This window comes from Mercenaria mercenaria, chromosome 16 (assembly GCF_021730395.1).
Source record: "Mercenaria mercenaria strain notata chromosome 16, MADL_Memer_1, whole genome shotgun sequence".
Classification (NCBI taxonomy): Eukaryota; Metazoa; Mollusca; class Bivalvia; order Venerida; family Veneridae; genus Mercenaria; species Mercenaria mercenaria.
The window spans coordinates 23,828,252-23,852,578 of NC_069376.1; the positions used below are offsets into that span (position 1 = coordinate 23,828,252).

General features: G+C 38.0%; 3 long non-coding RNA genes across 3 annotated transcripts in view; all 3 read right to left on the minus strand.

Annotated features, from left to right (window-relative positions):
• The window catches only part of LOC128549535 (uncharacterized), a 233,860-nt gene that overhangs the window by 112,823 nt on the left and 96,710 nt on the right, over positions 1–24,327 (minus strand). The gene's annotated exons all lie outside the window — the stretch shown is intronic.
• LOC128549534 (uncharacterized) lies at positions 7,534–8,640 on the minus strand. The gene is made up of 2 exons (XR_008367784.1): positions 8,567–8,640; positions 7,534–7,870 (listed from the first exon to the last, which is right to left on the minus strand). It is a non-coding gene; the product is annotated as an uncharacterized LOC128549534 (long non-coding RNA).
• On the minus strand, positions 11,091–12,394 carry LOC123543271 (uncharacterized). The gene is made up of 3 exons (XR_008367783.1): positions 12,351–12,394; positions 11,860–11,957; positions 11,091–11,159 (listed from the first exon to the last, which is right to left on the minus strand). It is a non-coding gene; the product is annotated as an uncharacterized LOC123543271 (long non-coding RNA).

Genomic DNA, 24,327 nt, shown 5'->3' on the forward strand with positions numbered 1-24,327 from the left:
CTTGTGTCCTGGGATACTTTCAGTATTTTGAGGACATACTCGAGTTTGTAAATTGTATATAAAAGATGTTGTGTCACGTGCAAGTCCAGCAGTAAAAAGTGATGTTCAAACAACGTTCGTATTTTATAAAAGTTTGACTAAATATAAGTTTAACATTGAAAGGTTAAACACTGATGTAAATTCGAAATGGCGTTACGTATACGAGTGATTTGTCTTTAATATGTTAGATAAAATGACACATTACTAAATATATCAACATTACAAATAATATACTCATTACCATACAAGGGTTAAGTTGCCACCACAACATTACCTTATATGTACATAGTGTGACATTTCATTGACTGGTGAAATTACGACTCAGCAGACATTTTACAAGGTCAACGTGCTCAAAAATAAACCTAGCGAAAATGAACCAGCGATTATACTTTTATTTATCTATGAATCATTTACTGAATGATGACAACTCGTGTAAAATTACAGCATAAATATGAGCACTTTATACAATTAAACGCAGTGTGAAAATGATGTTATATCCTTTATTTTAGTACTTTGGAGTGAAACCAATTTTAAATAAATTCATTATGCATCAAAATGATACTGAATCGCTAAAAAGACATAACAATTTACGAAAATTATTCATAATGTACCCCCGCACTCTCCCCCCCCCCCCACCCCCCCGACAACAAAGTTGGAAGTGGGTATACTGGTTTCAAGATGTCTGTCTGTCAGTCAGTCTGTCTGTCTATCCGTCGTCTGTCCGTCCGTAGACACAAACTTGTACGCACAAACTTTCCTCATACCCTTAACACAATTTAATGAAACTTCACAAAAGCGATCAGTAACAAAAGACGTTGTATATGGAGCATGTTAGGTTCAGTCAGAAAACAAAATGCAGAGTAAGTGGGTGGTGGGGGTTGGGGGGGGGGGGCGGGTTGTTACTATACTACATGTATAAACATTGAGTCTGCATATGCAAACTTGTGCCCGTCTGATCTCCCGAACCCTAAAACACAATTTTATGAAACTTCACACAAGTGATCAGTAACATCAGAAGTTGTGCATGGGGCATATTAGGTTTATTCAGAAAAAGTAGAGAGTTACGGGATTTATTTTTTTGTTACTATTCTATATACATAAAGTCTTCATATGCAAACTTGTGCCCGTCTGATCTCCCGAACTCTTGAACACAATTTAATGAAACTTCACATAAGTGATCAGTAACAACCTTAGTTGTACATGGTGCATGTTACGTTCTTTTACATAAATATTATGCAGAGTTATGGGACTTTGTTTTTTTCCTTACTATGCTTTATACATAGGAGTCTGAAATCTTTTGCGCGCCAAATTGCCCGAATCATTGCATACAGATTTAATGAAACTTCACTATATATTGACGTAAGTGCTTACAAATCTTTGTATTAAACTATGTGAAAATGGGACACGAACTAGTCTGGAAAAAAACAGGTAAGTTTATTTTGACACATCCGACGTCATTACAATTGTGTCGAATTTGACTTGAACAGACTGAAAACGCAAACAGATAAGATGGAATTTAGACAGAGCTTATTTTTGCGATCGCCAAAGTTTTGCCATAAATGAGTTCAAGATATCTGTGCGAGTTTTTTGACGAAATATTTGATATCTTTATATGAAACAGTATATGAGCCGTGCCATGAGAAAACCAACATAGTTACTTTGCGACCAACATGGATCCAGACCAGCATCCATGATGTTCGCTTTCAAAGCCTATTACAATTAAAGAAACTGTTAGCGAACAGCATGGATCCTGACCAGACTGCGCGGATGCGCAGGCTGGTCTGGATCCATGTTGGTCGCAAAGCCACTATGTTGGTTTTCCCATGGCACGGCTCATATATGTGTTACTATTATATCATATCTAAATAAATCACTTTTTTGAGATTCAGTACTCATGGATTTGGTTTTACCGACCTTAAAACAAAAGGATTTTACTCTATCTGTTCTGGGGGTTTATCTCACCGGCACTCTGGTCAGATTGTGCTAGTAGAGGATGAATTTCACGCCCTGTGTGGCTGCGTCTGCTGTATGTTAGGCGCCTTTGAGCGTGTTAATCAGGAAAAGGGCGCTATATAAATCTGGTTTAATAATAATTATAATATTAATTAAAAACTTCCAAAAGTATTAACACTATTTCTAAGTATTACGTGATGGCCCTCGTGCGCTGTATGAAGATGTTCTGCTTGGAGTATATGCATACAAAACGCTTCAATTAAATTTCTAACTCAAATTTGTCTCGATTTCAGTTGGACAGATTACGAACCGTGGCACAACACGTCAAGTGCCAAATCGTCTATGGGAAAATTTTCAGTCCAGAGTCGCACTTTAAGTGAAGCGAACCATTGCTCCCAATACCATTAGAATTCAATTTTTAAACATAAGTAATAATCATCACCGTCTTTCAGGAATACTGTCAGCAATACGTATAAAGATCACTACTGCCATACTTACCTAAGCATGTGGCTCTTCTTATTTCATATCATTTTGAACTAGGGTGCACGCCAATGAAAATTTAGGTGTAAGTTTTTGTAAAGACCAAAATGACGCATTTATAGTTTGTAACTTTTTAGGATTCAATATTTAATGAGCAGCCCAGATACACGATTCTCCATAGCTGATGGTATTCTTACAGGAATTATTGCAAGCATCCGAGAAAATTGTTCCGTGCCATCTATGAACTAGACTATTTTGGTCTTTTTAGAATCAGTGACAACGATCGTTCTATTTATTTTGCGTGAGAAAAGGGAGACTACTATCTGGTTCTGGCCGAACAACGTTATAGTGCATTTTTCCCCTGTGTGCTTGCTCTTGAAGGTAGCAGGGTACACTTCGAATTTTTTATAATTAGAACTTCGTGATTTTGGATGTCTGTAAATTAAGGTGAGAGATAATGATTCTTAATTCTTTAGAAAATTTATACAGCCGGCACATGTAAAATTCTGATGTCAGTTGTAAAACTAACTGCTGGTAGCTTTGTATGAATCAATGAGGCACCTTTTCGCGGAAAATGCAAATCACGGAAGGGTTCTGTGCTTGTTAATTGATACTCAGGAACATTTTCGCTATTTTGTGAAAAAACGAGCTGGATGGGCCCCCATTCCGTTTATATCCTGAAGTTCAGTAAGGACTACTAAATTGAGAAATGCAATTAAACTGGCCATTGTTCTTGCAGCGGGATCATTGCAGGCTGTTCAAAAAATGCAAAATTGATGATTTTGGCATGCTATTTTTCATGGATGGTGTAAAACTTTCGTTTTGATAACTTTCTTTATTCTTGTATGAGAATCCTGATCTTGCCATTAATTAAAAGCAAAAAACATGCACGCACTTTATAAAATGGCCACACTGATTCTGCTCATAAGGGAAGTGCAATATTGCGATTCGCGACATGCAAGACTGTCCGTTCCCCAAATTTTCGAAACTAAGTGTACCCTGCTACCTTAAGGGAAATCTGCCAAAATTAAATTTCGAAAGAACTCTTAAATTTGTGCGGTTTCACATAGTTCAGAACCTCTTCTTCGATATTCTAAACTTTCTGAGGACTTAAAATGCTACCTGACGGCACAGCAGCTCAAAAATGTTACGGTGAGGACACATAAAAGCATAAAAGTCAATATACACGCATACGATTTTTTAAGATTCTAGCTCAAGTAACAGGTTTCTGGTACAGTAAAAACGGCATTTTTTCATTATTAACCCGCACAGCGCATAACTGGCCGACCAGCTATGCATTTCGGCAATCAGGGGGATGTTCGGACGGTGGGGACCCCATGAAATAGGAAAATAGGGGGTGGGGACATTTTATTTTCGCGAAATGATGCAAAAGTGTCCTTATATCATTCCTTATGACAAAATACGTTAAATCACGCCAGAAAATAGTAAAAACGGATGTATTTTACGTTCTTTGTCTCGTGGTGACAATTTGTACATTTTGGCTAAATTTGCGCATAGGGGTGGGTAAGTTTAGGCTCTGTCATACAGACTTCTTTTCATGCTATTGAAAACATTTTTATTTGGTTTAATTTGGGAAAGACATATAAAAGTTCAGAACTAGTAAAACCCTCTTTTGTTCATTAACTGAAAAATCTTAAAGGAAATCTGCCAAAATTAAATTTCGAAAGAACTCTTAAATTTGTGCGGTTTCACATAGTTCAGAACCTCTTCTTCGATATTCTAAACTTTCTGGGGACTTAAAACGCTACCTGACGGCACAGCAGCTCAAAAATGTTACGGTGAGGACACATTAAAGTCAATATACACGCATACGATTTTTTTAGATTCTAGCTCAAGTAACAGGTTTCTGGTACAGTAAAAACAGTATTTTTATCATTATTAACAAACACAGCGCATAATTGGCCCACCAGCTATGCATTTCGGTAATCAGGGGGATGTTCGGACGGTGGGGACCCCATGAAATAGGAAAATTGGGGGTGGGGACATTTTATTTTCGCGAAATGATGCAAAAGTGCCCTTATATCATTCCTTATGACAAACTACGTTAAATCACGCCAGAAAATGGTAAAAACGGATGTATTTTACGTTGACAATTTGTAAATTTTGGCTAAATTTGCGCATAGGGGTGGGCAAGTTTAGGCTCTCTCATACAGACTTCTTTTCATGCTATTGAAAACATTTTAATTTGGTTTAATTTGGGAAAGACATATAAAAGTTCAGAACTAGTAAAACCCTCTTTTGTTCATTAACTGAAAAAATTTAAGAGAAATCTGCCAAAATTAAATTTCGAAAGAACTCTTAAATCTGTGCGGTTTTACATAGTTCAGAACCTCTTCTTCGATATTCTAAACTTTCTGGGGATTTAAAACGCTACCTGACGGCACAGCAGCTCAAAAATGTTACGGCGAGGACACATAAAAGCATAAAAGTCAATATGCACGCATACGATTTTTTTAGATTCTAGCTCAAGTAACAGGTTTCTGGTACAGTAAAAACAGCATTTTTATCATTATTAACCCACACAGCGCATAATTGGCCAACCAGCTATGCTTTTTCGGTATCAGGGGGATGTTCGGACGGTGGGGACCCATGAAATAGGAAAATAGGGTGGAGACATTTTAATTTCGCGAAATGATGCAAAAGTGTCCTTATATCATTCCTTATGACAAAATACGTTAAATCACGCCAGAAAATGGTAAAAACGGATGTATTTTACGTTCTTTGTCTCGTGGTGACAATTTGTACATTTTGGCTAAATTTGCGCATAGGGGTGGGCAAGTTTAGGCTCTCTCATACAGACTTCTTTTCATGCTATTGAAAACATTTTTATTTGGTTTAATTTGGGAAAGACATATAAAAGTTCAGAACTAGTAAAACCCTCTTTTGTTCATTAACTGAAAAATCTTAAGGGAAATCTGCCAAAATTAAATTTCGAAAGAACTCTTAAATTTGTGCGGTTTCACACAGTTCAGAACCTCTTCTTCGATATTCTAAACTTTCTGGGGACTTAAAACGCTACCTGACGGCACAGCAGCTCAAAAATGTTACGGTGGGGATACATAAAAGTCAATATACACGCATACGATTTTTTTAGATTCTAGCTCAAGTAACAGGTTTCTGGTACAGTAAAAACAGCATTTTTATCATTATTAACAAACACAGCGCATAATTGGCCCACCAGCTATGCATTTCGGCAATCAGGGGGATGTTCGGACGGTGGGGACCCCATGAAATAGGAAAATAGGGGGTGGGGACATTTTATTTTCGCGAAATGATGCAAAAGTGTCCTTATATCATTCCTTATGACAAAATACGTTAAATCACGCCAGAAAATGGTAAAAACGGATGTATTTTACGTTCTTTGTCTCGTGGCGACAATTTGTACATTTTGGCTAAATTTGCGCATAGGGGTGGGCAAGTTTAGGCTCTCTCATACAGACTTCTTTTCAAGCTATTGAAAACATTTTTATTTGGTTTAATTTGGGAAAGACATATAAAAGTTCAGAACTAGTAAAACCCTCTTTTGTTCATTAACTGAAAAAATTTAAGGGAAATCTGCCAAAATTAAATTTCGAAAGAACTCTTAAATCTGTGCGGTTTTACATAGTTCAGAACCTCTTCTTCGATATTCTAAACTTTCTGGGGACTTAAAACGCTACCTGACGACACAGCAGCTCAAAAATGTTACGGTGAGGACACATAGAAGCATAAAAGTCAAAGGGCACGCATACGATTTTTTTAGATTCTAGCTCAAGTAACAGGTTTCTGGTACAGTAAAAACAGCATTTTTATCATTATTAACCCACACAGCGCATAATTGGCCCACCAGCTATGCATTTCGGCAATCAGGGGGATGTTCGGACGGTGGGGACCCCATGAAATAGGAAAATAGGGGTGGAGACATTTTATTTTCGCGAAATGATGCAAAAGTGTCCTTATATCATTCCTTATGACAAAATACGTTAAATCACGCCAGAAAGTGGTAAAAACGGATTTATTTTACGTTCTTTGTCTCGTGGCGACAATTTGTAAATTTTGGCTAAATTTGCGCATAGGGGTGGGCAAGTTTAGGCTCTCTCATACAGACTTCTTTTCATGCTATTGAAAACATTTTTATTTGGTTTAATTTGGGAAAGACATATAAAAGTTCAGAACTAGTAAAACCCTCTTTTGTTCATTAACTGAAAAATCTTAAGGTAGCAGGGTACACTTCGAATTTTGGCCCCCGTCAATATTTTTTATAATTAGAACTTCGTGATTTTGGATGTCTGTAAATTAAGGTGAGAGATAATGATTCTTAATTCTTTAGAAAATTTATACAGCCGGCACATGTAAAATTCTGATGTCAGTTGTAAAACTAACTGCTGGTAGCTTTGTATGAATCAATGAGGCACCTTTTCTCGGGAAATGCAAATCACGGAAGGGTTCTGTGCTTGTTAATTGATACTCAGGAACATTTTCGCTATTTTGTGAAAAAAAAAATCGAGCTGGATGGGCCCCCATTCCGTTTATATCCTGAAGTTCAGTAAGGACTACTAAATTGAGAAATGCAATTAAACTGGCCATTGTTCTTGCAGCGGGATCATTGCAGGCTGTTCAAAAAGTGCAAAATTGATGATTTTGGCATGCTATTTTTCATGGATGGTGTAAAACTTTCGTTTTGATAACTTTCTTTATTCTTGTATGAGAATCCTGATCTTGCCATTAATTAAAAGCAAAAAACATGCACGCACTTTATAAAATGGCCACACTGATTCTGCTCATAAGGGAAGTGCAATATTGCGATTCGCGACATGCAAGACTGTCCGTGCCCCAAATTTTCGAATCTAAGTGTACCCTGCTACCTTAAATTTCATTCGCAGGTCAGCCATTTTTTTCATCGCAGTCTTTTAGGACCGGGTGAAAGACCAGGTTAGCTTATGATAATACACGTTTATCTTTGGCAGAAATACATAGCCGTGGATACTGGAAATCAGACGCATCAAAATCTTACATTAAGATCGAATAAAAGAAAAGCAAATGATAATTCTTGACTCAAAATCAAGTGTAATTATTGCTTTTTAATCACTTCTTATTTGGCGGGTTTCATAATATAAGTGCGTCGAAAACAGCAAAATGAGTACTTTTCTCCGTACAAAGCGTCTTCTGTCAGTTTTATGTACAATTTTTTGTTGTTGCTTTTTTGTGTATAAAAGCAGTGTACAAAGTGTTTAGAGAGAAAAGTCACTGAGAACTGACGGCAGACGCTTTGTTCAATGTATACAAGACAACATATTTGTAACTGTTTCTGTCAATCTTTAAAGGTAATGATAGTGTTTATTGTCGTAATACATTCATGAGTGTAGACGGCTGAGCTGCTTTTTGAGATGTAGGATGCCTGCAAACAAGAAAATGCATATTAGTACAACTGCTGGTTCCCCATTCTTTAGCGTAAAAATCCAAAGCGGTTTTTGATTTACGCAGTAAAGAGTTTCAACTGAAAGACCTGAAAAAAACAACTCTTTGGTTTTTTAAGGCGACCCGAACATTTTACTGACAAAAAGGTTAGGGTTGGGTTAACCTAGACCTCTAAAATACGCCTATACAAAAACTATTTGGACTCTTTGGACACCTTTTGGACACTTTGCGTGAAAAACTCTTTGGATTTTTAAGCCGATTTTCCCACATTTCATCCCGTCTTATGTCTGTAATTCAGAACGGGAACTCTTTATTTATAACAATTTCTAATCCCGCTGTTATATATACAGATGGCCCTTTCGGCAAAGTGTCACTATAGCCTGCTTACGAAAGAGTAGAGAGAAGATTCCCTTTTTTAAAACCTATATGTAAATTTCAGGCTCTATACTTTAAATAAACGTGCGCTGGCTCCGACTTCATTATTGTCATTCAGAACAGCGGCATTGGTGCAGTTTGGAGCCCGTGTTACAGATTATAACAGACAAGGATTATATTTCTAAAATGAAATAAAAGCTTCAATTCTTTTATATACAACCCTTTTTGAAAATATTTTTCTTCCTTTACATAAACATGATTTGTTTGATTGATAAAACTTTATAGATGTTCTATAAACTACCTTTTCTCGCATAATGGTCTTTTAGCGAAGTACATGGTAATCTATCCACTTGTACTGAAGAAGGTGACCAAATGCAGCGCAATCTTCACCTTTTCCAGCGTCCTGTGGCTTCAGTACCACCCCATCCTAAATACGGAACTTCTGTTCCTCGTCTGTACCTTTCCGCCTTTCCATCGTTGTAACTCCCAGACACCTTCAGTTTTTCATCATTTATGCCGAGCCAATAATCTGCATTTCTGGAATCGAAAAAAAAAGCCCTTCATGTGTTTGATACATTGTCGGTGTATAAGTTACATGAAAAGAACACCTTCGTGTGTGGGATACATTGGATACATTGAGGGTGTACAAGTTATATGAAAAAGAACACCTTTCATGTGTGGGATACATTATTGGTGTACAAGTTATATAAAAAAGAACACCCTTCGTGTGTAAGATACATTGGCGGTGTACAAGTATATCTGCCTGCCAGCTTAGCTCAGTACGGAGAGCGAAGATCTAGGGTTTGCGGTCGTGGGTTCGATACCCGGGCGGGGCGTATGTTCTCTGTGACTTTGATAAAAACATTTTGTCGTCCTCCGTCTCTGTTTATGGGGGAAGTCGGCACTTACTTGGGGAGAACAGGTTTGTACTGGTACAAAATTTCCGGAAACCATGGTTAGGTTCACTGTCCGTCGTTACTATTACTGTTGAAAAAGGCGTTAAACCAAAAAGGAGACTTAACAAAACATTTTTATCAATGACTTTATTCTAATTTCTAGACTTAACTTATTAACATTTTTTAGTTTTGCAAAAGAAAGGTTGGACTGGCATGATTTCTCCTTTTAATATAAAAAAAAATCTATAAAAAAGGAAACTTCCGGTCGAACAAAAGGTTATCATGCAGTCAGGTATCAGGTAGCACGTCTGGTCGGACAGAAACTGACCCAAAAGTTATATATGTCAGTTAGTTCGTCCAGTCGGACGGAAGATTGCCGCGCAGTTATAGGTGTAAGGTAGTGCGCTCAAAAAACTGACCTTACAGTTTAGGTGTATGGTAGTCCTTCCAGTCGAACAGAAACTGACTTTGCAGTTACAGTTGTCAGACAGTGCGTCAAGCCGTACAGAAACTAACCTCTCAGTTAGAGGTGTCAGGTAGTACGTCCAGATGGACCGAAACTAACCTCGTATTTTAAAGGTGTCGGGCAGTGCCTCAAGTACAGAAACTGACATCCTAATTAAATGCGTCCGGTAGTGCGTCGGAAGGAGAGAAACTGGACTTGCAGTTTAAGGTGTCAGGTAGACAGAAACTGGAAATCCCAGATTTAGAATTTCAGGTAGAAAGAAACGGGCCCTTGCAGTTCAGGTAAAGAGAAACTGGACTCGCAGTGTTAGGTGTTAGTAAGTAGTCCACCCACACATAATCTGACCTCTCAGTTATAGGTGTCAGGTATGTGAAAACTGGACTCGCATTTTTAAGAAAGGTAGTGCGTTTGGGCCGGACAGAAACTGACCTGGAAGATATAGTTTTTGTAATGACTTCAGTTGGAAGAAACTGACATTAGGCTGGCAGTGATAGGTGACAGGTAGTGCGTCCAGACGAGAGACGGGCAAAAAAGGCCTTGCAGTTAAGGGTGCATGAAGTGCGTCAAGCCGGCCATAACTGGCATCTTATTTTTATGTTTATGGTTATAAGTCGAAATGAACGATGCTGGTCACGCATTTATAGGTGTCAAATATTTTTTTTCTAAATAGACAAAAATTTTCCGCCGAGTCATATGTGTCAATTGCAACTCCAGACAAAAAAAACCGCTTCAAAGTTGAAGGTGTCAAGTAGCGTTGGGAAGGAGAGAAACTGGTTTGCAGTAATATGTGTCAGATAGTGATAGCAGTCTAGCCCAAAAAGAAACTTATCTCGCAGTTATAGGTGTCAGATAGTGCGTCAGCCAAAAAGAAACTGATCTAGCATTATGAGTGTCAGGTAGTGCGTCAACACGGAGAGAAACCTGCTTTGCAGTTATAGGTGTCTGCTAGTGCATTTCTGGCCTCGTAGGGTCAGATTGTATGTCTAGAATCAGAGAAATTTGCGGAGGGTTTATTGTTTCAGGTAGTAACACAAAGAAACTGGCCTCGAAATTTTAGGTGTCAAGTAGTTCGCCCAGAGGGCGTTGCTTCACAGTTTTAAGTTGTCAGGCAGGTAGTCCTGACGAACGAATTGGACTCGAAGATATAGGAGTCATTAGTGCGTCAAGTGGGACAGAAACTGGGCTGGCAGTTATATGTGTAAGGTAGTGCCTCAGCCGGACATAAACTGGACTCTCAGTTATAGGTGTCAGACAGTGCGTCAAACGGGACAGAAAATGGCTGGAAGTGATAGGTACAAGTCATTGCGAATATAGACACGTAATTTTTGTGAAATGTCACAGTTCTCTTTCAAGTTTCTTTTACATTTTGAATATCTTTAATTCTTAGATCTAACTTACGCTTTACCATGAAATTTAATATACATTTAAAGTGCAACGTTACCATGAATGAGCTGATCATAACGTTTGAGGAAGACATCTTCTCTGGGATTTTCCACGCGAACCATGTACGCAGCATTCCGAATACAGTATTCCTACAAATCGAGGAAGAAAATTGAAATGTATCTAAATTAATTGCTTTAAACGCCCATCAATGAAAAAAGTTTTTTTACCCGTCCAATTTATACTACCTGTAATTTATTTGTGTTTGAAGAATTTTAGTAATTTTTTTTTCAGAATTAATCTGAAGCATATCAGTTATGTTTGAAAATAATGTTTAAAAATGCAGGTTAAAGTTAAAACATATCTTTTTATTTCTGCTTTATAGTTAATAAGCAGGAGAAAATTCTTTCATACAGATAAACTTGATTTATTTTTAATTCTTAAATTAACATTTGCCAATCAAATATCTAAAAATTTTATTTTCCAAAAATGACTATGCAAAGCAAATACATTAGCGTTTATAAAGTCTCTCCAAAGTTAAAAAGTAAAGACTGGACTTTTAGATTTTCCTTTCACTTTTAATTTGAATAATCATGCGTGTTTATATTTTTTGCAAGCTTTTGCATGCATACTGTAATACTATTTTCGCGAGTGTTTTAATTTTCAGTATTCGCTGACTGTCCGTTTGCCTAATATATATATACTTGCGAAAATGTTTTTATTGTTACAAAATGAAAATGTTTTTCTCAAAAAGTTGGACACATATCGTGGAGAGCTTACCACGTTAACCCAAAGATATTTCTAGATATATAAAAATTCAACCTCGCAAAAACATGTATTTACGCTAGGTACCTTAGCCGCTTCAAATGCGATACTGTTTGGGCCAAACAAATAACATGATCCCTTTTATGCCAGCCAACCATCGGGACAACTCGTTGTCATATCCACACCTGTATTTGACATATCAAATGTTATCAAATTATGGTCGTCAAATGTTATCAATTTTGTGTAATATAACTTTTATTCAAAAAATGTTCTTAAAAATTATTAAATAGATAGTCTTGGATTTCGTTAGTATCGTTTATACGATGGCTGTTCAAAAATAAAATAGACTTTTGACTGTCAAAAGCCGTATATTGTGTAAAGAGCAAAGTGAATGTTTGCAATTTTTATCTTATTTGGTCATACATTTTTTTAAACATTTTTAAGCGTTCTAAATGCATGTATTACTATTTTATACAATTACACGTTACGTTTTTAGAAACAGTCGATTTTTAAAAAAAAAGTATGGCTTATCTAAGAAAATTACAAGAATTAAATCAATAAGATAGCACGAAATTTACCTTTCTTTCCTTTAAACTCGTCAAAACTCTTCTGAAGTTTAGCCGTTGAGTTTCCAATTCCCACCATTTTCTTTAACTTTTTATAGTCGTAGTCAAAACCCGGACAAAGTTATTCCAGGCTCCATATCGTCTAATTGATTTCTCACTTAAAGTAAACGTACCAGACGTATAAACAGGGGGTATACAAGTTTCATGTTTTAGTTCAATTTCAAAATGATTTTTGTCAAATTAAAAGTGATTATATGTCTAAACAAGACAATCCTCAACCCGAAAAGGTTTAAATCTATATGAAAAGTTATTTAATTTCCTGATTCACTTCGATAACAAAACATAGATGGAGATGTGGCTTAGATAACTTCCCTTTAACTTCCTCTCCAATACTAAATGGGTACCATAAACTGGACATATTTGCGTGTTGTTAATTTCTTTATTTCGTGATTTGTTGTCTCTAGTCAATACAATGCATGAAACAATTTCTCTTGCAATGGGGGACTAGTATATTTAATTCTTCAGGTTGGGGTGTTATAAACAGCTGCCTGTTACTGTAAGTTTAGTACTAGTGAACCACAGGGTTCGCGAAAGTAAACAATCACGAATATCATTTTATTTTACTTTACCCGTTTTCAAGCTGTATTGCTTTACTCACCACTTTTGAACAAATAAAAATAATTATGGTATTTAACACTGTAGACAAAGATCTGACGATAATTTTGTTTTCTCAAAACGGTTATCTCTAAACATCTTGCTAGGTTCATACATAAACTTTAACAAACCGCACAACTTGACTAAGGCGTAAAAAAATTGTTTGTTTCCGGTATCCCGACCTACCCTAAATTTTTGGCCCGACCCTAAATGATTTTATAGCCTTGGAGAATTTTTTTTTCAACTTTTTAACAAAAAAACGCGGTGAAAAATGACAGAGACCCACAAAAAATCGGAAGATAGAATGAGTAAAATTTTAGGATTTTTACGTCAAAAGGTCGGACAATATAGACAGACCAGAACGGTATCTATCTAAGGGTGTCGCCCGGTAGATGTAAACTTCCTTACGCACCGGCTTGCAATCTAATACAAGGTATTTAACGGATGGTCAACGCTAGGAAAACGATCGTATCATGTTTCTTCTGCAGAATACCGAGGTCCTAGTTGGTGCCAACGCCAGGTAGGGCGAGGGTTCCCACGTTTCCCGAATTACTATTATAAATTTTGACAATTTTAGCTACCTTTGACGAGTATTGAAAGAAAAAAAATGTTTTTAACGTTTTTCCGCCATCATGCCACCGATGTGAACAGGTGGCCATATCCTTCACGCGAAAATCATTCATATGTTTTTTGGCCGTTTACTCACTGGATCTAAGATATTCTTTCAGAAAATGTGACTACATATGCATGTTTCGATTTTGGGAAGAAGGCTGTAATGTAAGTCAATGGGAAGATTCATTGGCTGTCTCATCCCCATATATATCCTTCTAGTAAAATGTTGACAGTGGTACTGGGTGTTGATCGTTATGGTTATGGCATAAAGAGAGTAAACTGCCAAATAGTGAAAGAGTTGGCGCCTACAGATTAGCATTTAAATTACATCACCGGGTATTAGCAGAAGATATGGCTGGAAATGGAGCTAACTATTATGCCCCAGAAATAAGCCATATACGTATGGTACAACATAGCCATCCTTTTTTTTATTGCATTCTCACTTTGAGGACCATTCAGCAAATACAAACAGACAACACTGGTATCACTTAGGATATTTTACGCGGGCACATACACCAGCCTGTCTGCTTCCACGTCGAAACTTCTACACGCATTCATAGGTGTGATTCTGATTTTTAACAGAAGTATTAGATCTATACATGTAACGTTATTTCCTGATATGTGAAATGACCCAAAAAGCTGATCTCGCTTCTCTGCTTCTCGTACAACTGGTACATTATTATAGGTAGCTATTTTTCGTTTAGTTATACGATTTTTGATCTTCTGAATTTTCTTGTGTATTTCAGTTTGTCTCTGAAGGGACCGTATAAAATTATCAACTCTACATTTATGCGGAATCGAGCAAAGCAGTTTCTCGCATAGGGGGCCTCCGTGGCCGAGTGGTTAGAGTCGTTGACTTCAAACCATTTGCCCCTCATCGATGTGGGTTCGAAACCTCATTTGGGGCGTAGAATTCTTCACGTGAGGAAGCCATCCAGCTGGCTTACGGAAGGTCGGTGTTTCTACCCAGGTGCCCGCTCGTGATGAAATTGTGCACGGAGGGGCACCTGGGGTCTTCCTCCACCATTAAAGCTGGAAAGTCGCCATATGACCTAAAATTGTGTCGGTGCGACGTTAAACCCAACAAAATAGATAAATAAAGCTTCTCGCATAGATGAAAGATGGAGTTTCCAGGGCAATTGTTGACGCTATGAACTACCCTGTGTACACGACCTGTAAAGTTTCCTGTGTATGTTATGTTTTTTAGTAAGCTTCTGCGTAGAGATTTATTTGTTGCCTCAACCGTTTGTATGTTAGATCTAGTAGATCTAGATCTATTAAAATAGGGGATAGTAGAAACTTCACAGGTCGCTCAACACGGCAAAAACGAAAATGTTGCAGGCTCGGTTTGACTGAGCCTGTTCATGGACGGTGGTGGAAATGCATGATACCGTCCACGCCCTCAAGTCCCGGGTTGAGCAGAATTCAACATTTACACATGCTAAAAATACAAAAAGCAATTTAGAGACATCTGCAGATATATTCAAACGGCGATGAACATGGAACCTTCAATGATACACGTGTTGAGGCGTGTAATTCCATGAAGAGCGGCGTTTGGTCCCCAGATAAAGTAAAGGGTTTGCCCCAAACGAGAAAACAATGGGCAGAACTAAACAAACTAGAATTTAGGAAGGGGATCTGAGGTTATGGAGCCTGTGCATCTCAGGAACTGTTAAAAGACAAATTTAAAAAGCAGGCACCATATCCAAGGGATGATTAAACAATACCCAAAGCTATGAAAGCCGGAGTATTGGAACCGCCCAGACCGAAATGGTCATGTTGAGAAACTAAACAGTACCAATAACACGACATATGAGTCGTGCTAAACGATCTGAGAAGATCGAAATATAACAGCCCTGATTAAGTTTGGTCTGGTAACGTGGTGTCTTCCAGTATGTACTCAGTCGAGTTGTGTACACACACTAGCTTCATTTGAGTTTATTGTAGATTTTGGTATGTAGGGGTAGCTCTAGAGGTACCAGTAATTTCACTCGAGCTGCGCCCTCGGGCAATTATTACGTCCGACGTATAACCGCCCATAGTGCAGAAACAGTGTTAAAGCACTCTTTTGCTATAAATTATACGCCACGTCTGTGGTTGCCAGCATAGCAGTGTTTAATGGCATTAATGCACCGATGCATACTGGTCGGACGGTATAGTGTTCTTTTGTCTGTGAAAACTGCTCAGGTCAAGTGCAAATTTGTTTTGCATTCGGTTTGCCAGAGCGTGTAGTCATGTCAAGCATTTCAATGAACGTAATCAATATATTACAAGTAAACTTTTTCAGCAAGGCTACCGTTATTACAAATTGCGTAAATATTTTTCTAAATTTACTATCGTAATTCTGATTTATTTTTAAAATAAAATAGTAATTTAAAGACACTTCTGCGAGAAGGTATTTCTAAACCCGTTTTTTATGGGGGTGTGGTTTACAAACTTCGTAAGATCTTGGGTCATGGTAATTATCCAAATGTATTTGGTAAAATTATAAAACGTTTTATTAAAAAAGTTACGACCCAACTGTTTTGAGACATACCGCATGTTTAGTGTTCAACCCGTTTACAGGTGTGTGTGTGTGTGTGTGGCACGCGTCTGCCTGCTGGGGGTTTCGTTTTGAGGAGGCTGCGTTTTTGGTGCGTGGCATTCCTTGTTTGATATTTGTCTTTGGTTTTTTTTAAGCTCCCCAGTGGTGTTTTTGCCACTGACCGTTCCCCACTGTGTTCCTTTGTTTGTTCGTTTTGTCCTTATGTGTTGGCTTTGTGTGTGTGTGTGTGTGTGTGTGTGTGTGGCACGCGTCTGCGTGCTGGGGGTTTCGTTTTGAGGAGGCTGCGTTTTTGGTGCGTGGCATTCCCTGTTTGATATTTGTCTTTGGTTTTTTTTGCCATTAAGTACTGTCTACTGCCTATATATGCTTTGGTGCTTCCAGGCATCATTTGTTTCCACATAGGCATCTGACTTAAGCAGTTAACGATGGCTTCCAGATAAATGCCGCGTATCAATTTACATTTCCGGTAAAGTATTGGTCACATTAACTTGATACAGCTCGAGTGCAGCCCTGTGTGCAGATATGTCTGGGTCAGTTGTTATAAAACTTATTTCAAAGCCATTACTTTTTAGGTCTGTAAGGGGCTCTCTCGACTCAAATATTCTGCCCTATAGATATTGTTGCAGTACAGGGTCCATTTTTAGAATGACGTGGCTTTTGGTCATCTTTTGATTGAAATCTGTGTTTGGCAAGAAGTTTATTGGGAGTAACGTATACATTGATTTGGTATTGTTCTGTCATATTCTCTGCAACAATATATATTTTAAATACTCCCGAAGCGCGCCTCGTGAGATCCGATCTGGCAAAATCCACCCGAACCGAATACTGCATCCCAGATCTAGCTACTGTTATAATGACCCTTTTATTATATGCCTTTACCATTTTGATTCTTGTTTTGTTCTTGAACAAAATCTTTAATGATTATCGATATTAAATGGAACTTAGTGAAGTTTTTATGTGCGCTATTTATAGAAATGTGTCTGATCATGCATATTAATGAAAATAGTCCGGCAGCATACAATACGGAGGGTAAAATAGGAATTTAATAGGTACAGTACGGAATTTTTGTCTGTCTGTTCATATTTAATTGTGAAATACAAGCCGATTTTTTTACAGAATTTATATAGGTATATAATAAAAATTATAATTATAAATGTCATCTGCCTGGACAGGCACCTCTTGCTCAGAGTGTCCTTTATATTTGTTTTCATCTTGTCCGACAATCATGTCCTCTACATTAGCTGCTTGTATGTATTTTGTGCCGTGTGGCGACCATAAAAAGTCTCCCCGTACATTCAATCACGGATGTTATATTTCGATCTTCACAGATCGTTCAGCACGACTTTTAGTCGTGTTGTTGGTACTGTTTAGTTTCTCAGTATGACCATTTCGGCCTGGGTGGTTCCAATACTCCCGCTTTCATAGCTTTGGGTATTGTATAATCACCTCTTGGATATGGTGCCTGCTTTTTAATTTTGTCTTTTGGCAGTTCCAGTGATATGTGGGCTCCATAACCTCAGATTCCTTCTCTAAATTCCAGTTTGTTTAGTTCTGCCCATTGTTTTCTCGTTTAGGGCAAACCCATTATTTTATCTGGGGACCATGCATACGCCGCTTTTCGTGGAATTACACGCTAGTGTATCATTGAATGTTCCGTGTGCACCGCCGTATGAACACATCTGTGGATGTCTCTAAATTTGTTCTTTGTACTTTTAGCATGTGCAAATGTTGAATTCTGCTCAATCGGGGGCTAGAGGGCGTGGGCGGTAGCATGCATTTCCACTACCGTCCCTAAACAGTCTCAATCAAACCGGGCCTGGAACATTTTCGTTTTTGTCGTGTTGAGCGACCTGTGGAGTTTCCACTTTTTCTATTTTTCAAACATTAGCTGCACACCGCTACACGATGGGACAGGGATATTACTTGCAACACACATTTTTTAAAAACTATTATGGCTAATGAATGTATTTGCAGTTGCATATTTACGCCCTGGTGTGCCTGTTTCTATTTCTCCATACAGGCTATACAACTTTGAGCTGTGCATGCATCGACTGCAGATGGCAAACTGTAACCCAGCAAACTCCACGTTGCTCTTCACAGCTTGGATCAAACTGAAGGTCACACTCTCTTGTTACAGCATTTACCACCTCCCATAGTGCGCAGATGCTCTCTAGTTTGCAGATGCTCTCTTGTTACAGCATTTACCACCTCCCATAGTGCGCAGATGCTCTCTAGTTTGCAGATGCTCTCTTGTTACAGCATTTACCACCTCCCACTAGGCCCAAGCGTTCTCAAGTTATCATCCGGAAACTGTTTAACTGTTCAGGGTCACTGTGACCTTGACCTTTGACCTATTGATCACAAATTCGAACTTGGCCTGTATTTTCTGATGTTACACCTGTGTACCAAAAATTATTAAAATCGGTCAAGCCTTTCATGAGTTATCATCCGGAAACCACAAAAACCAACGGACGGACCGACCGCCAAGCTCACTCCTATATACCCCCCCCCCACCCCAAACTTCGTTTTGAGGGGGTTTAAGTGTTCCGGGTCACTGTGACCTTGACCTGTGACCTGCTGACCTTAAATCAATAGGAGTCATCTGCTGGTCATAACCAACCTCGCTTTCAATTTTCATGATCCTAGGCCCAAACGTTCTCAAGTTTTTCTATAATCTGACCTAGTGACCTAGTTTTTGACCTCAGATAACCCATATTCAAACTCGACCTAGATTTGATCAAGGCAATCATTCCGACCAAATTTCATGAAGATCAACTGAAAAATAAAGTCTCTATTGCTTACACAAGGTTTTTCTTTGATTTGACCTTGTGACCTAGTTTATGAACCCAGATAACCCATTTTTGATTTCAGCCTAGATTTTATCAAGGATATCATTCTGACAAAATTTCATGTAGATCAGTTGAAAAATACAGTCTCTATAGCATACACAAGGTTTTTCTTTAATTTGACCTAGTGACCTAGTTTTTGACCCAGATGACCCATTTCCAAACTTATCCTAGATTTCATCAAGGTTATCATTCTGACCAAAATTCATGAAGATCAATTGAAAAATACAGCCTCTATGGCATACACAAGGTTTTTCTTTGATCTGACCTAGTGACCTAGTTTTTGATCCCAGATGACCAATTCTCGACCTTGGCCTAGATTTTAATAAGATTATCATTTTGACAAAATTTCATGAAGATCAGTTGAAAAATACAGTCTCTATCGCATACACAAGGTTTTTCTTTGATTTGACCTAGTGACCTAGTTTTTCTTCCCAGATTCTAACCAAAATTCATGTAGATCAACTGAAAAATACAGTCTCTATCGCATACACAAGGTTTTTCTTTGATTTGACCTAGTGACCTAGTTTCTGACCCCAGATGACCCATTTTCGAACTCGGCCAAGATGTTCTGACAAAATTTCATGAGCGATCACAAAAACATGCTAAAAATGCATGTATTATACTTTATCATATAAAAGGGAGGTAATTTAATGAACAAACAAACAAAAATATGGGTGCCTGTGACCTTGACCTCTGCACATGATATTATGTCTTGTAATGGTGAATATTTATGCCAAGTTATTTTAATATACAACAATGCATAAAAACAAGAGGGTCATTGACTCTAAAGCACTCACCTGCATACAAGGCTTCAAGTGTGTTTTTATAAGTACAGAGTAGGTTTCTTCTATGTTGGCCTATATTATATACATGTCACACACACTTTTGAACCTAGGGCAATAATTTGAACAATTATGGTAGACATTACAAATCTGGTATCACACGCCAAAATATCAAGGCTCTAGCTATTACTGATTCAGAAGAAAAGTGACCACGCCCCCTGGCAGCCATGTTTTTTGACGAATCAGAATAATTTGAACTGTCTTGGTAGAGGGTCACACAAGAACCATTTGTGTAAAATTATTTTAAAATTGGGCTTGCAGTTTCAAACAAGAAGATTTTTAAAGTTTCCACTATATACATATAGGGAAAAGTGACCAGGCCCTCCGTTTGCCATGTTTTTTGACAAATCAAAACTAGAGCTATCACTAAAGGTGATGAATGTACCCCCGCATGCACTGACACAGTACATTGCAATTTGACGCACACAAGATTGCATAATTATGTGGACTGTATGTATATAGACTGTATGTATACAGTATAGTAACAAAAAACAAAGTCCCATAACTATGCAGAATATTTATCTAAAAGAATGTTACATGCACCATGCACAACTAGGGTTGGTACTGATCACTTGTGTGAAGTTTCATTAAATTGTGTGTAAGGGTTTGGTAGATTAGGCACGCACAAGATTGCATATGCAGTCTGTATGTACATAGTATGTTAACAAGAAACAAAGTCCCATAACTCTGCAATTTTTGTCGCTGAAAGAACCTAACATGCCCCATGGACAACTACTGTTGTTACTGATCACTTGTGTAAAGTTTCATTAAATTGTGTCAAGGGGATGAGGAGAGATGGTGCGCACAAGATTGTGTCTATGTATATAGTATAGTAACAAAAAAACAAAGTCCCATAACTCTGCAAATTTTTTTTTCTGAAAGAACCTAACATGCCCCATGCATAACTACTGTTGTTACTGATCACTTGTGTGAAGTTTCATTAAATTGTGTCAAGGGGATGAGGAGAGATGGTATAGTAACAAAAAAACAAAGTCCCATAACTCTGCAAATTTTTTTTCTAAAAGAACCTAACATGCCCCATGCACAACTACTGTTGGTACTGATCACTTGTGTGAAGTTTCATTAAATTCTGTCAAGGGGATAAGGAGAGATGGTGCGCACAAGATTGCGTCTACGGACAGACAGCCAGACGGACAGACAGACAGACAGACAACCTGAAACCAGTATACCCCCTCTTACAACTTTGTTGTCGGGGGGGTACAATAATTTGAACAATCTTGGTAAAGGGTCACACAAGGACCATTTGTGTAAAATTATTCTAAAATCGGGCCAGCAGTTTCACATAAGAAGATTTTTGAAGTTTCCACTATATACATATAGGGAAAAATGACCACGCCCTCTGGCGGCCATGTTTTTTGATGAATCAAAATAATTTGAACAATCTTCGTAGATGGTCATACAAGGACCATTTGTGTAAAATTATTCTAAAATCGGGCCAACAGTTTCACACAAAAAGATCTTTAAAGTTTCCACAATATACATGTAGGGAAAAGTGGCCACGCCCTCTAGCGGCCATGTTTTTTGACCAATCGGTGTAATTTGAAAATTCTTGGTAGAGGGTGACATAAGGACTATTTGTGTGTAATTATTTAAAAATTTGACCATCGGTTTAGGAGGAGATGTCGTTTGAAGTTTTTTCTATTTTTAGCTCTGGCTAAATTATGTGCAACCAAGCGGAACCGTTAGAACAACTTTGATAGAGGACCACTCAAGGAACATCATGGCCAAGTTTCATCAAAATCCATTTATTGGTTTTGGAGGAGATGTCATTTAAACACAAATGTTGACGACAGACGGACGACGGACACAGCGTGATCACAATACCTCACCATGAGCACTCTGTGCTCAGGTGAGTTAAAAAATTACAAGCCAGACAAAAAAATTACAAAAATGTCCAAAGGTTACCTTGACCTTGGAGTTAAGGGTCTTTAACTCTCTATGGGGAGCACTTGTGCCAAATAATTTTAAAATCCCGTGACAAATGGCAGAGTTACGGACCAAACAAGAAACAGACCATGTTAACCGTGACCTTGACCTTAGAGATTGGGGTCTGGGTCCTGGGACAGGAAAAGAAACAGACCACCTTTAACCTCCAAGTGTGTACTGATCCTAGAGCTAGGGGTCTGGATCTTACACATAACATGTCATCTCGTTCATAATGTGGAACATTTGTGCAAAGTAATTTCAAAATTCCTTGATGAATGACAGATTATGAACCAGACACAAAACAGACCCTGTTAAACTTTCACTTCTAAGTGTGACCTTGACCTTGGAGCTAGGGATCTGGGTTTTGGGCATGATATATCGTCTCATTAGGGTAAACATTTATGCCAAGTTATTTCAAGAGGCTGTGACTCAATGCAGAGTTGGAGCGCCTGTACATGTATTAATTACAGACTCGGGATTATGCCAGATTGAAGCAATTTGAAGTAAAAGTACTTTAAATGTATATATTTTGCAACCATGGTGATACTAACCCTAACCTCTAGTCAGTATGTCAGTATATCATACATATTATACACTAAATGCGTGCGAACATGCAATAATTTGCGCATTTTTGCCATATGCGACATTAGATAATCACTTTCAGGCATGCGCAGAAGACCGCTCCAACTCTGCAATGAGCTACATCGATTTCAAGATCCCTTTATGGAAGGCAGAGTTATGGACCAGACACGAAACAGACCCTGTTAACCTGTGACTTTTAAGTGTGACCTTGACTTGGAGCTAGGGGTCTGGGTCTTGTACATGATACATTGTCTCTGAGACATTATGGTGAACATTTTTGCAAAGTTATTTTAAAATCCCTCCATGGATGGCAGAGTTATGGACAAAGAATGGAAGGAAGGATGGATGGAAGGACGCAACCTATTTCTATGTCCCCCCCTGTTTTTCTTTGAAAAAGGCGGGGGACAGTAATCTATATAAGACAAGTGGGCAGGGGTTGGTGGAAGGGCAATACGAAGAAAAAGTAATGAAAATCCTCCTGAATGGGGAAAGGGGTGGGTAATGTTGTAGATTGGAGTGATGGGGAGTGGGGGAGGGACGGTTTATAACTGCAGGGGGCATGATGGTGATGTGCGACTAAAAAACAATGTCAGTAAACTGAAAAACAACAAACTAAAAGTAAGAACAACAGATGACATGGAGATTCCTCAAAAAGCAGGTTTTTCAAACATTTTTTTTACTTATAGTAACACTGACTTTGACTTAACAGTGATCTTGACCCTAGTGGCCAAAAAAACAATCCCTTATCTTTCTTTCCTATTAAGCTCATTTGGTGACCTTGGGTATAATGGACCCAGCCCCTGAACATACTTTGTTTGCATGCTTAACAATCTTAATGTGAAGTTACAATAAGATATAAGCAATAGTAACAAAGAAAATCAAAGGTTGCCGAAAAACTTTAACCAAGAAAGCTCACACCGACGCGAGTAGAATAGCATCCCTACTCTCTGAATAGTTGAGCTAAAAATGATCTGAGGGAATTTGATAGAGGTTCCCCCATTGCCATCAAATTATTTTGATACTGGACCTGCAGGTTTAGGAGATTTTCGAATTTTTCCATATATTCTTGTAGGTAAAATATCCCCTTCCCACAATGCTAGTGTTTTTAAATGATTTTGGTAGGAATTTGGTAGAGGTTCATCCAAGGAACATTGCTGTCTATTCCGAAGTTCGACCAGTGGTTTCAGACAGGTTGATTTTCAAAGTTTTCCATAAATTCATATCGGGAAAACCAGCTTACCCTTTGCAGCCATGTTTTTTTAAAGAAACAGAATGATTTGAAGAAACTTGGTAGATGGTCACCTAATGTACATTTCTTCGAAATTACTTCAAAATTTGGCTGGCAATTTGTGAGAAGATTCTTAAAATTTTCCTTCTGCTTGCCATGACAACAAAAGGTCTGTGCTGATAACATAGAGTTAAATGAATCTGAAAGGGGACCACCCAATGAACATTTCAGTGAGGTTTGGTTGAAACTGGATAGGTGATTTTGGAGATGTGCTTTTAAGAAACTGTTGACAATGGACATTAAATAATGTTGGTAGAGGGCCACCCAAGAAACGTTTCTGTAAAGTTATTTTGAAATCTGGAGTTCTGCTTGGAATCCAATTCTTTAAACACCTCTGGAAGAGGACCATTCAAGGAACATCCAGACCAAATTTCATCAACTTCCATCAAAGGTTTCAGAGGCGATTTGGTTTGAAGAGACATGTGGACAAGTGAGGTTTGGTGATTATAGCTGAAATACTTTTTGAATTATAAGCATTTTCAAATTTGACGGCAAATGCATGTACAACCAGAGAAAAAGTCAGACAAACAACACCAAATCTATACCCCTCCACCTTTTGGCGGGGGATATTAAACTTTAAAACTGGCCACTACCTATGCTACATGTTAAGTACCAAAGTACCTTTCATCTCAAGTCTGACCTTTCACTTTTAGAAAAGAATATTTCTTTA